The sequence below is a fragment of the Pan paniscus genome, chromosome 18, assembly GCF_029289425.2.
Source record: "Pan paniscus chromosome 18, NHGRI_mPanPan1-v2.0_pri, whole genome shotgun sequence".
NCBI classification, from domain to species: Eukaryota; Metazoa; Chordata; class Mammalia; order Primates; family Hominidae; genus Pan; species Pan paniscus.
The window spans coordinates 74,206,858-74,221,165 of NC_073267.2; the positions used below are offsets into that span (position 1 = coordinate 74,206,858).

At 36.7% G+C, this 14,308-nt stretch overlaps 1 long non-coding RNA gene across 1 annotated transcript in view; it reads right to left on the reverse strand.

Annotated features, from left to right (window-relative positions):
* The window catches only part of LOC117976251 (uncharacterized), a 60,978-nt gene that overhangs the window by 26,333 nt on the left and 20,337 nt on the right, over positions 1 to 14,308 (reverse strand). Inside the window, exon 3 of the long non-coding RNA XR_008621421.2 lies at positions 13,624 to 13,771. This is a non-coding gene — a long non-coding RNA (uncharacterized LOC117976251). The remainder of the gene's footprint in view (positions 1 to 13,623; positions 13,772 to 14,308) is intronic.

The window sequence follows — 14,308 nt, forward strand, 5'->3', positions numbered from 1 at the left end:
AGTTCTTTAAAAAATGCTAATTACAAAAGGTTAAGATAAGTTGAAATTTATTAAAACTAAGAACTTCTGTTTCTCAAAAGATACCATTAAAATTTTGACAAGGCACTCCATAGAATGGAAATAAGGTATTTTAATGCATATATATAACAAATAATTTGTGTACACTAAATACACAAGTATTCACAAACTCATAAAACTTATTTTAAAAGTATAAAAAGAAACTAACAAATCAAGAAGAAAAAGACAAGATGATCTATTAGGCAAAAGACCTGGACATTCATTTCGTAAAAGACACTCTGCAAATGGCTAGCCAACACATGAAAAGAAAAATTCAACTTTATATTTGACGAAATGAAAATTTATACCAGAATAAGCTGTTAATAAAAATCAATTGCAGTTGCTAAATGCTAAAGACTGGTAATACCAAGTACTGGTGAGGTAAGTGAAATTCTCCTCTTGCCTTGCAAATGGTAGAACAAATTGATACATCAACTTTGAAAATATTAGGGGTAGTTTTGTTCCAAATTTCAACATATACATGAGCATGCCCATGATCAATACTACTACTTAGGCATACACCCAAAAGAAACACTCACTTATGTTCATCAAAATGCGTGTATTAAATTTCCCATAGTAACATTAGTCATCATAGTCCAGTGTTGGAAACTATCCAGATGCCCAACAGTAGACTGAATAAATAAATTAACTGGGATACATTCATGACATAAAATATTACACGGCAACAAGTGTGAATGATCTTCAATTAAGCACATGATACAGATGCATCTCTCAAACATAATACTGAATGAGAGTAGCCACATACAATAGCACGAACAATGATTATATTTCTGTAAAATATAAAAATATGTAAAACTATCACATGCTACTAAAAATTTGAACAGTGGTCACCCTTGAAGAAGACCAAGCTGAAACAGAGTGTGAAGCAGAGTCTTGTTGTTCTTAACATTCTTTCTGCCGCTGGACTTTGGTATCATTAATGTGTTTGTTTGGTTACATGCATTGAATTGTATACTTAGGTGCATTCTTGAATACGTATAGTATACCTGATTTATATTTTAAGTATCCCATTTTGGATAATAACATTCATAATCACCCTATTCTGATGAAATGATCTCAAGTCAATAGTACATGGCCTAAAGAGCAATCATCCAAAGCCTACGAGGGCAGCACTCCCTCTATTAAGCCTGAAGAATTCAGAAAGAACTGTAGGACAATTTCACAATGACGCTTTTTAGTGTAGCCATTCTTAACCTTGACTGCACATTGGCATCATGTGGAGAGTCTTTAAAACTCCTGACAATTAAATCAGTACCTTTTAAAGCTCTCCAAGTGAAGCCCATGTGCGAAGGGCTGGGAACCACTAAGTTCACCCCACCTCCGTGAGACTATATGGACTTGCCACGTCACACTGTTATTATGACGGTGTTTGCTGCAATTATCTGGACATTCTTAGTTTCCTTAGAACAGTCATTAACTTATTTGCTGTCTCAATAAGCATGCATTATTTACTAGGTCCTGTGTTAGGTGCTAGGTGCTAGGCTATATAAAAATAGATTGTAAACCTCAGGGAGCAAAGACCATGTCTTTTTAGTTCTATGCTATGCTATCAGTGTTAAGCACTGGTATATATAACAGTCTTGAGAGGAACTCTGAAAAACATTCAGGAAAAACAAGAATGAAGGAAGTATTTTAGATAAAAGAAATAACAACGTGAAGGTATGGAGCCATTTCTCACCATTAAAGTGAAATGACCATCTCCTAATCTTAGGCCTTTAGGAAACTCAACAATTTCAGAAACAGAAGATGCAACTCCAATAATAATAATGTGTTGTTGTAAACACAGTTGGATTTTGCTTTTCTTCTTTCTCTCATCATTTTATCATTAGTGCTCTAAACAGTGCCTACAGATGGTCAGTAAATATTTTTGAATAAATTAATAATTGAACAAGTGAAAGAAAATATTCTTTCCATAAAGAAAGGATGAATTAACGTTTATTGAATAGGAAATATACTCCATCCACATCCTAGGTACCTCATGTATTTATGCTATTTAATAGTCATGGCACAATATAAATGGTAGGCATCATTATCCTCATCTCAAAGCTTACATAAAATACAAGTCACAGAGAATGCAAGAAATGTGCAAGGTCACAAGGCTATTTGAAAGAACCCAGATTCACAGTCTGATCAGTTGCAATTTGGTGTCCCTGCTCTGGGCATCCCACTCCACAGAGCGGTGGGACCATGGTGAGCCTGGCACGTAATCCATCCGGGTCCATCTGGCCCTGCTCTCCTCTGGGCCAAGTGCCTTCCCCACGTACCTACTTCCCTAACACCAAGCCTTGCTTTCCTCTTGTCATTCATATTTATAATTCAGCATCAAATTATCTTATTAACACCATGGTGATTAAGATATGATAGATAGAGGGGCCACTATGGAATCAGAGGTGTTTACACGCCAACTAAGTGGCAATCTCCCTCTTCCCAACCCTAAAGTTTTATTTGGGTCTCCTGAGGAGGAAAAAATAAATTTTGAGAATAACCATTTGTTTTGGAAAAGTAAGCTAAGAAACTGACAGGAGAAAAATGAGCAGGAAACTGCCTGGCCTTTGCTGGATTGTCCTGCTCCCTCCCTTCACCTTCTCCATCTTCATTCTCTTCCCCTTCTTCCTCTTCTTCTTGCCCATTCCCTGAGCCCTTTCCTATCTCATTAGCATTTCTCCTCTGACCAGAATCTAGATAATATTGAAAGAACCATGGCACTCAGAAATCACTTCTGTCTGGAATGAGAAGTGATGGGCTACAGGGCTACAGAGTATTTACGGGGATTTTCAACTTTTCACTGGATAGAGATTTAAAATTCTCAGAGTTGTGGATTCAATCCATTGTGAGGATGTCTTTTGCTCTATTTTCTCCTTTTCTTAATTTCTCTATTAGTGTGGGTTTCCCAGAGAAGTGGAAATAATAGGAAAGAGAGAGAGAGATTCACATACATCCATAAGCGTGCACACACACACACACACACACACACACGAGGGGACTTCAAAAATTCATGGAAAATGTATATTATGAAAAAACTGTGCATAAATTTCAATATTTTTGCACTTAAATAAACTCGTACTAGTTTGTTATAACATACATGAACAAGATCTACTTTGAGGCACTCAGAAGCACAGGACAGCAGTTTGAGAAGAGCCCCTATCAAAGCGATATGTATTCTGCTAATACTGAAGCAAGAACAAACATCAAATTCATGGGGAAACTTGGCGGTGGAAGTATGGTGAAATCTTGATGCTTTACAAAATGTTTATGGGAACAATGCCCCAAATAAATTAGCAATTTCAGTTTACAAATCAATAACTCATTTTATAAAGGAATAAGATTATGTTGATGATGAAGCCTGCAATGGCAGACTATGCACATCAATTTGCAAGAAAAAAATAGTCTTCTTTATGCCCTAATTGAAAAGAACTGATGATTAACATCAAAAACAGCAGCCAACACCATAGACATCTCAACTGATTCAGCATACATAATTCTGATGGAAAAATTAAAGTTGAGCAAACTTTCCACTTGAGTGCCCAAACTACTGTACCCACATCAGCTGCAGACAAGAGCAAAGCTTTCAATGTAAATTTTCAGTAAGTTCAATCAAGATCTTAAAGGATTTCTTGGGAGAATAGTAACAGATGAAACATCGCTTTACCAGTATCATCAGAAAGGCAAAGCACAGTCAAAACAATGGCTACAGAGAGGCAGAAGTGGTTTGGTCAAGAGCAAAGGTCATGGCAACAGATTTTAGGATGCTCAAGTCATTTTGCTTGTTGACTTTCTGGAGGGCCAAAGAATGATATCATCTGCTTATGAAGAAAGTGTTTTGAAAAATTTAGCCAAATGTTTAGCAGGAAAATGACCATAAAATTCTCAACCAGGGTGTCCTGCTCCACCACAATAAAGCTCCGGCTTTGTCCTCTTATCAAACAATGGCAATTTTGCAAAAGTGTCAATGGAAAATTACTAGGCATTCATTTTACAGTCCTGATTTTTCTCCTTCTAACATCTTTTTGTTCTTAATCTTAAATTATCTGTAAAGGACACTTATTTTTCTTCAGTTAATAATATAAAAAAGACTACATTAATGTGATCAAATTCCTAGGACTTTCAGTTCTTTAGGGATGCACTACACAGCTGGTGTCATTGCTTACAAAAGTGTCTTGAACTTGATGGAACTTAGGTTGAGAAATAAAGTTTATACTTTCTATCTTTATGTTTTAACTCCATTTCCCATGAACCTTTTTAAAGTCCTCATGTATGTCTGCATGTGTGTGTATATACATACATACATATAGAGAGAGAGAGCGTGGGGGATTTAGTTATAAGGAATTGGCTCATGCATTACAGAGGCTGAGAAATCCTAAGATCTGGAATCAGCAAGTTGGAGACCCAGAAGAACCAATGGTAAAATTCTAGTCCAAGTCCAAATGCAAAGGCAGAGGAGCACTGATGTCCCAACTCAAAGACAATCAGGCAGAGAGGAAGAAGTTTTTCTTACTCAGCCTTCTTTTCTATTAGACCTTCAACATATTAGTTAAGGCCCACTCACCCTGGGGAGGAAAATCAGCTTTGCTTAGTCTACCAACCCAAAGTTAATCTCACCTAAAAATATCTGCAGACACATCCAAGATAATTTATTGTTAGAAAATATCTTTATTTTATCCTTGATTTGGTAGGTTATTTTGATTTTTTAAATTGACAAGTAATAATTGTGCATATTCATGGGGCACATAGTGATATTTCAGTACTATAATAATATAATTTCACTATATATATTATATATATAATATATGTATTATATATAATATAATAATAATATAATATAATTTCACTATAATATATAGTGACCAGATCAGAGTAATTAGCATATCGATCATCTCAAACATTTCTCATCTCTGTGTTGGAACCAGAAATAATTTTCAACGAAATATCTGTGCATTCGATGGCCCCGTCAAGTTGACATATAAAATTAACTATCACAATTTGCATTTTAGCAGTTTAAGCATTGTTTTCTATAATAATCTAATCTTTTTTCTGATGAGTTTGTTCAGTGACTTCAGCCATATTTTTCTGTTTTTTTTTTTTTCCTGTGGATCTCAGAGCCCAGAGTCCCCTCTTCATGCAAATGCGCGCACACACACACACACCCACAATTTTGGACTATCATTGAGATAGATCTGCACACCACTTTTACTCCTTTTAGCTCTGACTTATTTCAGGCCTGAAAGTAAATATAGTTCCCTTCCTTTGGTATCTGTTAGAACAGCAATTTCCAAAGTGTGTTCAGAGCATGATAGGTTCCGTGGTAGGCAGATAATAACATTATAGGTAAATGGTTGCTGAAGAGAGGGATAAATGGGAAATAATCTGCAAAAGAGCTGTATGTCTAAATTGTTGAGAAGCACTGAATATTATACCCTTCTCTTGAATTTTTATGATTTATTTTGATAATGCATATTACATAGTAAGGGCTCTGAAAAGTATTTGTTCATTTCTTCAATGTATATCTATTGAGTGTCTACCACATTTAAGGCACTGTTTTAAGCACAGGGAATAGTTATTTATGAAATATTTCTCACTCTCATGAAGCTTGCATTTTAGTTAGAGGAAACAAAATAAATGAATGAAGATAAGTAAAGCAGGCAAGGAACTAAAGCATTGAGAAGCATGCTATTTCATAAGGGCATTTGGAGAAACAATCTTTGAAAAAAGGATATTTTGAGCAAAGCCTAAATGAAGAGAGGGTGCAGGACACATGGATATATAGAAGAGCAATGCAACAGTCCTGAAAGGGGAGTATGGTTCAGACATTTCAAAATGATCACAGGCTGTGTGACTAGAGCTACCTAGGAAGAGAGGTGGGAGATGAGACCAGTGCGTTAGTAAGGGGCCAGGTCATCTATTTTAGAAGCCAGGATGAGGACATCAGAATTAATTATGTGCAAGAGAGCAAGTGGTTGGAAGTTTCTGAAAAGGAGAGTTACATAATCTGGCTAACGTTCTAGAAGGATCGCTCAATGAGGCTTACACATTGTGAGGCCAGGCCAGAGTGTAAGCAAGTCACCAGCTAGGAAGTGACCCCAAGGGTCCAGACACCACAAGACTGGGGACTGGGATAGCTTTGTAACAAATAGAGGATGTCTGGAGAAGTGAAGAGATTATAAAAGTATGTCATTCTCCAGTCAGACATTTTTTAAATTTTATCTAATCCCGAGGCTCTTGGATTTTTTTGCTCATTGCCTTCTCTCCAATTGGCTCTCCCCTCCATTATTTTTCAGAGTTAACAGTTTAAATTTAAATTAGTGTTTTAGCTTTTTACTAGTAAATATCATGCAGTTAATCCTTATGTCTAATATATTTCTATTTCAGATTATCCTTCTGTGTGTCCTGTTTGTATGCAAGCATCCATAGGAGTGGTCACATAAATCAACCACTCATAGTTTTAAATGGGTTTGTTTATTTCTTTTTTGTATGTGAAAATCTGTCAGTGTGTTCACTTCCCAATAGGGATTTAAGGCCTCAGGGTCAGGGACGACACTACCCTTCTGTCTTCTGTCCAGTGTAAGCCTCAGTGTGTGTTCAACTTTCAGATACCTGAATATGTTTGTCACTTCCTTTATGAAGGCCATCTTGAACACACATGAAGTTGAAGATGTTCCATTCTGGATCCCTTCAGAAAGGCCTCAGTGTATCTCTGTTCTGGCACCAACACGCTCCATCACTATGCCATGAATGTGGGTACAAACCTCTCCTGCTGCACCATAGGCTTCTGGAAGCAGGGATTGTTCATAGCTATCATTGTGTCAGCAAAATCTCTCACCATGAATGACACCAAGCAGTTATGAACAAATGCCTGATGAGTGGCTGGAAAGTTTTCATTCTTTATCGGTTTAAGAAATATTAATTTATTGGTTTGTTTGTTTAAAATATTTGTTGGCACTTTGCAGATGCCACTTCCACTGATGTCACCACTGCCAGTGATGGTCACCTCCACCTTGTTCTTTGACTTTGTAGTCAATGGTGAGCACTTGGGCCATGTCTCCTTCCAGCTGTTTGCAAAGTTCCAAAGACAACAGAAAATGTTCATTTTGTGAGCACTGGAGAGAAAGGATTTGGCTATAAGTGTTCCTGTTTTCACAGAATTATTCCAGGGTTTATATGCCAGAGTGGTGACTTCACATGTCATGATGACACTGGCACAAGTCCAACTACTGGGAGAAGTTTGATGATGAGAACTCCATCCTGAAGCATACAAGACCTGGCACCTTGTCCGTGGCAAATACTGGACACTACACAAATGGTTTCCAGTTTTTCATCTGCACTGCCAAAACTGTGTGGTTGGATGGCAAGAGTGCAGTCTTTGGCAAAACAAAAGAGGGCTTGAATATCTTGGAAGCCATGGCGCACTTTGCTTTCTGGAATGGCAAAACCAGAAAGAAGACCACGATTGACAACTGTGGACAACTCCAATAAATTTCACTAATGTTTTAACTACCAGACTAATTTTTTTATAGCCAAGAGAACATTCCTCCACTCCATTTGCTCAAAATATCCTATAATCTTTGTGTTCTTGCTGAAGTTCTTTTGGTTCCACATTTTCCTTAGTCTGCTCCACCTCTAGCGGATTGCAGAGTTAAGTTTATGATTATGAAATAAAAACTATGTAACAACAAAAGAAAAGTAATATTTACTGAATGCTTACTAATCCAAGAAAAATGATGCTAAATACACACACACACACACACACACAGACGCACGCACACTCTTACATTCTTAGATAGATTTATATAGGAAGATATAAATTAGATATAGATATATATCAATATAGATATAGATACAAATGGCTATGGTTTGGATATGATTCGTTTGACCCCATTAAGCCTCATGTGGAAATTTGATCCCTGATATTGGAGATGGGGACTAGTATGAGGTGTTTGGATCATGAGGGTAGGTTTCTCATGGATGGGTTGGTGTCATTCTCCTAAGAGTGAGTCAGTTGTCACTCTTAGTTTTAATAACACGTTGTTGAAAAGACCCTGGCACCTCCTATGCTTTCTGTCCTGCTTCCTTCCTCTCACCATATGATGCCTGCTCCCCTTCTCCTTCCACCATGAGTAGAACTTTGAGTGCGGCCCTCCCCAGACACTAGCACCATGCAATTTGTACAGCCTGCAGAACCATGAGCCAAATAAAATCCCTTTTTTTTATAAACTATTCAGCCTCAAGTATTCTTTTATAGCAACACAAACAAACTAAGGCACAGATATATATATATATATATATATGTTCATCTGTTGGAAGAGATGATTAAGTCTATTAGAGTTTTACAAGGTATGATAGAAACCATTATCTGATTGATCATGATGCCATGCTTTTCATTTAATTCCTTCAAGCAAATATAGTTCTGCCAATTACCTTATTTTTTTCTCATGGCTTTTTTCCCCATAGACACTGCTGTATTTAGAAGTTTCTATTTTACTTCATTAAAAACTATAAAACCAATCTATGTCATACACCAAAAGATTTGAAATAACTCTATATATTTATTGAAAAATAAAGGAGGGGAATGATTGTCATGAGAGCAGAGCTCAGACATGTCTTCATCAGCCTGGGAAAGAAAATGATGGAGGAGGAGGTGTAGACTGTTCTGGCAGGAAGTGAGGACAGCAATTGCTGTAGCAACTCAGAGGCATTTCTGAAGCACACCCCAAGCATCTGAGCTCAGCAGATCCAGGGTACTATGGCAGGCAGAAGCATGTTCCTGTGCTAGGAGGCCTCCTATTCTTTCAAAATAAAGAGACAGTTTCTTTCTTGGGAGGGTGAGGAAAACAATAAACGTATGTGAAAAATAAAGTATTGCTTAAGCATAGAATGTTTTTGGAGAACAATAATTCATTCAATGGGAATTCTTTCAAAAGTGAGCAGGAGGAAAATCTAGAAGGCAAGGAATGTTGTGGGTATTCAGATAGCAAGTAGTTCAGAATAATTGGTCCTCAAGTGCTGCTGAGGATGGTAATAAATAAATGGAAGGGGTGGATCAGAGTTTGGACACTGTCCAATGAGTGCAGTGGGTAGAAATTGGTGGAGCTTAAATATCTGTTTGGGCTTGGCACAAGGCTGTAATCTCAGCACTTTGGGAGGCTGAGGCAGGAGGATTCCTTGACACCAGGAGTTGGAAGCTACAGTGAGATATGATTGGGCCACTGCACTTCAGTCTGGGTGAGGGTAAAATCTTGTCTCAAAAAAAAAAATCCCATTTAGTGGAATGATTGAGTTTGATTTATCTAGGATTGCCTCCCCAGTTTTTCCTACAGATGCTATTGACTCTGATACCAACATTTTTCTCAACCAGTGCAGAGAAAAGTATCAGAAGATAAATATATTGAAAAACAGATCAGGGCATTCATAAGAGAACACTGAGACCCATGTGATTAGAGAACATAAGATATGTCTCATAAAGATAATACATACAAAGGGCTTGATGAATTGGTACCATGATGTCTTTCAGTTGGTAGATGGGATTGAACTGAATTAAATGCTGGGAAATGTTATTTGTGCTCCCAAATTTCTTTCACTTGCTTTATCTGAAGTTCTTGTGTCATTGTGAGGAAAAAATTAATACTGATGCAAGTGACAAAAAGGGCAGCTAAAATTTGTAAGAGAGTAAATCATAATTATCTTTATCATAATTATCATCGACATTCCTGTGCTCAAACAATTAAACATATCTCACATTTTTTCTCTTCAGACCTAAAAGTCAATACAACAATAGCAGTGAGCCTATGCATTTAAGGAATACATTAAATATAATAAAATGATGTATATGCAAGTTAATATCTAACAGTGATAGCTAAGCTGCTTCTGTCTTATAAGCAATATCTTTTTTTTTTTTTTGCACCAATTTTCAATGTGTCTTTATTTTTGCATTTTTTTTTCCTTTTTTTAATTATACTTTAAGTTTTAGGGTACATGTGCACATTGTGCAGGTTAGTTACATATGTATACATGTGCCATGCTGGTGTGCTGCACCCACTAACTCGTCATCTAGCATTAGGTATATCTCCCAATGCTATCCCTCCCCCCTCCCCCCACCCCACCACAGTCCCCAGAGTGTGATATTCCCCTTCCTGTGTCCATGTGATCTCATTGTTCAATTCCCACCTGTGAGTGAGAATATGCGGTGTTTGGTTTTTTGTTCTTGCGATAGTTTACTGAGAATGATGGTTTCCAATTTCATCCATGTCCCTACAAAGGACATGAACTCATCCTTTTTTATGGCTGCATAGTATTCCATGGTGTATATGTGCCACATTTTCTTAATCCAGTCTATCATTGTTGGACATTTGGGTTGGTTCCAAGTCTTTGCTATTGTGAATAATGCCACAATAAACATACGTGTGCATGTGTCTTTATAGCAGCATGATTTATAGTCCTTTGGGTATATACCCAGTAATGGGATGGCTGGATCAAATGGTATTTCTAGTTCTAGATCCCTGAGGAATCGCCACACTGACTTCCACAATGGTTGAACTAGTTTACAGTCCCACCAACAGTGTAAAAGTGTTCCTATTTCTCCACATCCTCTCCAGCACCTGTTTCCTGACTTTTTAATGATTGCCATTCTAACTGGTGTGAGATGATATCTCATAGTGGTTTTGATTTGCATTTCTCTGATGGCCAGTGATGATGAGCATTTTTTCATGTGTTTTTTAGCTGCATAAATGTCTTCTTTTGAGAAGTGTCTGTTCATGTCCTTCGCCCACTTTTTGATGGGGTTGTTTGTTTTTTTCTTGTAAATTTGTTTGAGTTCATTGTAGATTCTGGATATTAGCCCTTTGTCAGATGAGTAGGTTGCGAAAATTTTCTCCCATTTTGTAGGTTGCCTGTTCACTCTGATGGTAGTTTCTTTTGCTGTGCAGAAGCTCTTGAGTTTAATTAGATCCCATTTGTCAATTTTGGCTTTTGTTGCCATTGCTTTTGGTGTTTTGGACATGAAGTCCTTGCCCACGCCTATGTCCTGAATGGTAATGCCTAGGTTTTCTTCTAGGGTTTTTATGGTTTTAGGCCTAACGTTTAAATCTTTAATCCATCTTGAATTGATTTTTGTATAAGGTGTAAGGAAGGGATCCAGTTTCAGCTTTCTACATATGGCTAGCCAGTTTTCCCAGCACCATTTATTAAATAGGGAATCCTTTCCCCATTGCTTGTTTTTCTCAGGTTTGTCAAAGATCAGATAGTTGTAGGTAAGTGGTGTTATTTCTGAGGGCTCTGTTCTGTTCCATTGATCTATATCTCTGTTTTGGTACCAGTACCATGCTGTTTTGGTTACTGTAGCCTTGTAGTATAGTTTGAAGTCAGGTAGTGTGATGCCTCCAGCTTTGTTCTTTTGGCTCAGGATTGACTTGGCAATGCGGGCTCTTTTTGGGTTCCATATGAACTTTAAAGTAGTTTTTTCCAATTCTGTGAAGAAAGTCATTGGTAGCTTGATGGGGATGGCATTGAATCTGTAAATTACCTTGGGCAGTATGGCCATTTTCACAATATTGATTCTTCCTACCCATGAGCATGGAATGTTCTTCCATTTGTTTGTATCCTCTTTTATTTCCTTGAGCAGTGGTTTGTAGTTCTCCTTGAAGAGGTCCTTCACATCCCTTGTAAGTTGGATTCCTAGGTATTTTATTCTCTTTGAAGCAATTGTGAATGGGAGTTCACTCATGATTTGGCTCTCTGTTTGTCTGTTGTTGGTGTATAAGAATGCTTGTGATTTTTGTACATTGATTTTGTATCCTGAGACTTTGCTGAAGTTGCTTATCAGCTTAAGGAGATTTTGGGCTGAGATGATGGGGTTTTCTAGATAAACAGTCATGTTGTCTGCAAACAGGGACAATTTGACTTCCTCTTTTCCTAATTGAATACCCTTTATTTCCTTCTCCTGCCTGATTGCCCTGGCCAGAACTTCCAACACTATGTTGAATAGGAGCGGTGAGAGAGGGCATCCCTGTCTTGTGCCAGCAATATCTTTTGTGAATGGTGTTTTCAGGTTATAGTTCTCTCTCTTTTTAAAAGAAGTCCTATAAAGAAAATCTCTGTTTCTTTTCTGTGACCAATAATTTTGGAGGACACTGAATGTTCTATTGTTTGTATCCACCTGAAACATTCATTAAATAATTGAGGAATGGGAAAAATGCTTATCTCCATATTAACTGACATGGTTTCTCTTTCTATAGGCTATGCATTAATCAAAAATTGACTGCTGCTTTTGGCCTTAATATCGAGGACGCCGAGAGATAGATTTACTGCTAAAGTCACAATATTAATTTTTGAGGATATTTTTTCCTTCCATTTCAATGCTATTTTTCTTTATGCCTACTATTTTATCATATGCCACTTCAAATCAGCCTTGGAAATGGATGGAATATAAATGAATATATTAGCAAGCAATAGCATAAATAAATGGGAGACGAGAGAGAGTAATATGGAAATTGTAAGATCCAAAAGGGTAATTCTTCCTGTGTAAATTATAATCAGCAAATATAACTGGTGCCTCAGAAGTAATGCATTGTCCTAAAACAATGATTTGAAAATAGAAGCAGAAATTTTTGACAACTATTAAGAGGTGAGGGAAAGGGGAATGCATTAATAATGTTTGTGAAGAAACCCTAGAAATTGTTAAGATGCCATAATTTACTAATATCACTATGTCAAAAAAAATAGTTGGTAATGCTGCATTTTGACCAAGTGGGAAACAGACAATGCTCAACATGGTTAAATGCAGTGAAAATTGATGCAACCATTTTGTAAGGCAATTTAGCAATATCTGTCAACATTTCACACACATATATTTTTGACCCAGCAACTTTTTGAATGTGCACAATACATTCACTTACCCAGCGGTACAAAGGTATTCATACAAAGATGTTTGTTGGTAATAGCAAAATTCTAAAAAATGTTTTAAGTATCCATCAATAGTGGGTCAAATAAATGATGGCATTATATATAACAGAATTTTATGCAACCAATAAAAAGAATGAAGCAGATCTTTTTGTGTAAGGATGGGAATTTTTTAAAGTATTTAACTTAAAATGTTGGAGAATTTATATTTACTTACTAATATATTTGTTTATAAAAAACCATCATTTTTAGTCAGATGTGTAGACTATGATGATAAAGAAGAAATAGGTCGATCAAATAGACACATAGATAGATTGGCCTATATACACAAGATACTCTTAATAGTCTTGCTTCTAGGGAATGAAACTGGTGAAAAGATTCATAGAGTGACTTTTATTGTTTAATTCATTTCCATTCTGAAGTGTTTAATTTTTTTCCACAAATATATATAATTATTACGATAATTGTAATGAAAACTAGCTTTAGAAAAGAGCTTATGGAAAGCAAATAACTGTAAATCACCAAGGGGAACTACACTGTATAATATCTTCAGCAAAGTCCATGATAGAGAGTGTGCATTCATTATGAAATTAACCAACATATAGATGTATATCTCTAGTATTGCTATGGCAAAATATAGGAGGAAAGTATGCTTACTGTGGTCCAGATACTAGGCTTAGTATCATAAGGTAGAAAACATTTTCAAAGACTGACTCCATTTCTGTTTCTCAGAGTAAATGCCGTTTTGTCAGTGAAAGAGGGATGCTTGCAATGATGCGAAGGATGTCTGAGAAGAGGTGTATTTCTGAAGGAAAGAAAGAACACAGCATACTCCTTGGATAAATCTCATTTTCTTCCTTGTTAAGCCTTTTTTTCCCATTGCATTCTCTACAAACCCCTGGTTCACTCTTTCCTCCTCTTTCTACTTTCTTCCTTCCTTTCTCACCTGTACCCGAAACTATATTTGTAAACTCTTGCAGTGTTACTTTTGCACAGGGCTTGAAATATTCAACACCTTTGTTTTTAATACATGAGAAAAATAAGATCTATAGGAAAGGAAACAACTTAACCAGTTTGAACAGGTAATTGATAGACTACAGTCCTCTCTCAAATGTTTACTAATGACACATATGCATGGAGATGGGAATGTATACATACACACACACACACACACACACAAACACACGTATTGACTGGTTGAAACATGACAGTTCTCCAGTACCTGGGAATTAAAGGAGGGTGCATTATCCATCCCTACCCTTACCTCAATAGCCATTTTAGGAAGGGTTAGAAATTAATTTACATGATTGAACATACCAAGGGCTTTGAAAGCAGAAAAATA